Source organism: Balaenoptera musculus, chromosome 12 (assembly GCF_009873245.2).
Source record: "Balaenoptera musculus isolate JJ_BM4_2016_0621 chromosome 12, mBalMus1.pri.v3, whole genome shotgun sequence".
NCBI classification, from domain to species: domain Eukaryota; kingdom Metazoa; phylum Chordata; class Mammalia; order Artiodactyla; family Balaenopteridae; genus Balaenoptera; species Balaenoptera musculus.
The window spans coordinates 70,889,692-70,894,044 of NC_045796.1; the positions used below are offsets into that span (position 1 = coordinate 70,889,692).

A 4,353-nucleotide genomic window follows, 5' to 3' on the forward strand; every position below is an offset into this window, starting at 1 on the left:
ATATATATCTATTCTTTTTCAGATTCTTTTCCCATATAGGTTATTACAGAATATTGATTATAGTTCCCTGTGCTATGCAGTAGGTCCTTGTTGATTATCTATTCTATATATAATAGTATGCATATGTTAATCTCAACCTCCTAATTTATCCTCCCCCCTACTGCCACATTTTCCCTTTGGTAACTGTAAGTTTGTTTTCTAAGTCTGTGAGTCTGTTTCTGTTTTATAAATAAGTTCATCTGTGTCATTTTTTAGATTCCACAAATAAGTGATATCATATGTCTTTGACTTATTTCACTTAATATGATAATCTTTAGGTCCATCCATGTTGCTGCAAAAGGCATTGTTTTATTCTTTATTATGGCTGAGTAATATTCCATCGTATATATGTACCACATCTTCTTTATCTATTCATCTGTTGATGGACATTTAAGTTGCTTCCATGTCCTGGCTATTGTAAATAGTGCTGCAATGAACATTGGGGTGCATGTATCTTTTTGAATCATGGTTTTCTCTGGATATATGCCCAGGAGTGGGAATACTGGATCAAATGGTAGCTCTATTTTTAGTTTTTAAAGGAAGCTCCATACTGTTCTCTATAGTGGTTGAACCAATTTACATTCCCAGCAACATTGTAGGAGGGTTCCCTTTTCTGGCTTTTTAAAAGGTTGAAATGGAAAAGACAAAATTGTTTATTACTTAGCATGGAATCACTATCTATCTTTTTTTGGAGGAGATAATTTCTTCAGTTAGTTTATCTGTCCTGTATATATTAAAGAGTAATTGATCATGATAAATTACTTAAAAAAATCTTATATTCACATATTGTCTTAGGTAAATAAAAACTGACTTTTTTTGGGCAAGGGATGAAAGACCAAAGAATAATATTCCTTATGAGAGAATAACAAGCAATGGGAAATAAAGGAAATTGTGGTGTTGATGACATAATTGAATATTGGTATATTTCAAAGACATAGCCATAGAACACAGAATTACTTTAGGGAAAACAGAAGTCAAGGGAGAGAGGTTCGTTTTTTCCAACACCTCTGTCCCAAAGACAGATGGCAATATTATAATGCCATATAATAAGCAAACCGGAGGATGAGATCTGAGTGAACACATCCTTATTGACCCCTTGAAATGTGATGCTCTAGAGCCTTCAAGGATGCTGGGCCCTGTGAACAGCATTTCTAGGAAGTTGCTGATTGCCAATATCAGAACCCATGAACACTCTGGGAAAAAGAGACATTAAATAAATTTTGAATGTGTTGATACAAAAATGAGAGGAAAACACCGGAAGGAAATCATGGTGAAAATATTGATTGATTCAGGTTTCCAGGATTGTTTTCTAATTCATCTTCCTGAGAAGAATAGAAGATGAAGGAATCTCAAGGGAGACATTTCAGTTAGCACTTTCAGGGAGATGAATAAGATGATTATTGAAGCAAGCCACAGATAGAAGCACTAGAATAATCTGGATAGAAACCATTCATTGGACTGAATCATGGTATTTTAAATTGAACTATATTTAGTATGTGAACACAATTGAATTTGGAACCCTGCCAGGCGTTGATTAATTCTAGTCAAAGTATTTAAAATTTTCTCTTCTGAAAGAAAGGAAAAACACTCACTTTTCCATGTTGAGGACTGAGCATATCCAAACATAAAAGTTAAAAAAAAAAGCCTTAAAAGTTCCTGGCAAACTTATATAGGGTCATCTCACTTAGTTAAGTATTTTCCCATTTAGCAAGATGGTATCTCGGAAAAGCCTCTCTCCCAGGAGTCAGGAGCCCTGAGCCCTTCGGCAAATGCCATCATCTTGACCAGTCACTCACCTACCTGGCCTCCCATTTCCTTGTCTACAAAATGAAGAGCTTGGCTGTCTCTAAGTTCTCCTCAAGCTCTGAAATTCTGAAGCTAGAGTGTATTTGAGTAAATGACCTTTCTGTGTGGGGCTCAGTCATGAAAGGATGACAGGTATGCATGCATCTGGAGTCAGGAGACCAAAATCCTGGCTCTGCCATGTACCAGCTGGTGAGCTTGGACAAGTTGTTTAATCTCCTTCACCTTCAGTGACTTCCTTTCAAAAGTAGACACAATGCTTTTCGTAGCGTCGTTAATAAAGGTTAAATGATGTAATGTTTGCAAACCTAGCACAGTTCTTAACAAATATTTAACCTTTATAAATAGAAGTTGTTTTTGTCGTTACTGTTATTTCATATGTGATGATGAAAATGGTGGCATGTCCAAAAAAGAAGGAAGAAGGAGGATTTACCAGGTTAAGTTTCCAAAGTTGAAAGCCATCACCCAACGATTCCTGAGTAATCTGTAAGTGTTAAAGCACCACGAATGGTGGGGCTCTTTGTGTTGGGCTTTGTAGATATCCTCTTTTCTTCTCTTTGGATTTGAAGGCTTAACTCTGAAACCCCAATACACTGGGCTAAACACTGAAGAAAAGGAGAGAGGTTTTGTTAGCTCACTTGAATTCATCCCTTCTACCTTAACAACTCTGTATATAAGACTTTTTCATTTCTTTCATTGGTAATCTGGGGAAAAGAGTAAGAGAGCCATTGCTAACTCTAGATTGTTCTCATCTACAAGGCATATTCCTTGGATAAGAGTGATTCATAAAACAGGCAGAATTTGGGGTCCATTCTGATTTACAGCCTGGCTCACTGGAAGTCTGGCTTACTTGCTCCTTCCTGGTCATTGACTGAGGCCACTAATGGGCTTTCCTCTGACAGTTTCCTTGGGGATTCTCAGAGGAAGGGGAGACCTCTGAACTGTTGAGAAGGGTCTTCAATAAAACCTGTTAGAATCTCTTGAGAGAGAGCATATTCTCTACATGCATTCTGCATGTGCACACACGTGTATGTACGTGCGCGTGCTCACACACACTGCTGAGCTCAGGGTGACGCTCTGTATGGACAGGGAATGAGCAGCTCTTTCCCCCTTTACTGGCTGCTATCCTCTTATGCAAAGATCTTTCATCAATGCTGGGAAATAACTGGTGCTTTACTGTGTGTGATCAGCTGTAGAAGCTTCCCTTGGTAGGTGCAGTCTCCTGTGTAATTCTCATTCCCATCTCTCCCAAACCTCTCCTTTCTCTCAGAGCCTGTTTTTTTGCATTTATTATATTGTTTTCATGGTTTCACAGTTTTACTGAAGCTGTGCCTTTTGGGGTATTCTGTGTTTAATACTTTGGAAAGGAAATAAAGTATCACACGCACATACAAATGCAAATCTGTGAGGGAGATTGGGTCCTTCAACACAGGACTAAGGTTAATTCATTTTCTCAATGTAGAAATGATACATAAAGCTAATTATTGGACTTACTGCAGGAGCAGAAGCTTTACAAGAGGGAATATTCCCTCTTGTAGAGGGAAATAAGACACAGGAAATTTCAGGTGTAGTGACTTAATTAAGGAAATTATTAAGATCCTAATAAACAGCACTGATCATACTGTCACTTAGGAAGTTAGTTTGTGTTTGTATTTTAGTTTGTGTAGAAAATAGGTCTTTTCTTTGGAAAGTAACACTGTAATCTAAGCTTAGACGTATCAAATATAGCTCATTAGAGGAAGAATAGGAATGAATTGTCATGAAAATTTTGAATTGTATTTATTGTTTTTATTTTTTAAATAAAAAATTTTTTTCAACCAGTAGTTTATTTCCCCCTTTCCCAGGTGTAGAAATTCTTATGATCCCTCAGACAGTTCCTTCTGGAGCAAGCTTTCCTCTTCGCCCCCAGCCAGCCCCAGTGGTTTTGCCTTTACAGGCTCTGGGACTAGGACAGGAGGTAAGATGTCTGAGTGTTTCTTCACTGGGAAAATATTTATTGTTTTTAATTTGCCTTCCAGTATTCAAATATTAGTTTATAAAATAGTTGTTGCAAATGCTTAACTTATTTATTATATTCGTGAAAACTATTTTTCTTTAGCAGGCACTTTGGAGGGAAAGTGGGACTTTGGAAAAATCCACAGCTGAGTGAGAATGAAACATACATTTTAAACTTAATCCATTTACTTTAACACAAAATGGTAGGCACTTCTATCTGAACTCCAGATGTCCTGTTCAAAATATCAAGTTGAGCACAGGAATCCGTCTTCCTCTCTCACCTTCCATCCCCTCCTTTAAAATTCCAATGAAATGACAAGAGGATATATTTCTAAAAAAAAAAATCTACAATAACACTCTAAAACTTTTAGAAAATGTGCCATCAATGGGCTAGACATTTTTGGCACTTTTCAGCTGGTATTGGTTTGATGGAGAAATCAGAGCAGAGAAAATTACAGCCCAACACACCAGAGGTTTTGTGGCCAGAAGAAAAAAAGCATAGCAGAGCCTGAGTTA

The 4,353-nt window shown here is 37.2% G+C and overlaps 1 non-coding gene across 1 annotated transcript; it reads right to left on the reverse strand.

Annotated features, from left to right (window-relative positions):
* Positions 1 to 3,703: 3,703 nt before the first annotated feature.
* Positions 3,704 to 3,829, reverse strand: LOC118905573. Its single transcript, XR_005022276.1, has one exon. It is a non-coding gene; the product is annotated as a small nucleolar RNA SNORD22 (small nucleolar RNA).
* Positions 3,830 to 4,353: the final 524 nt, after the last annotated feature.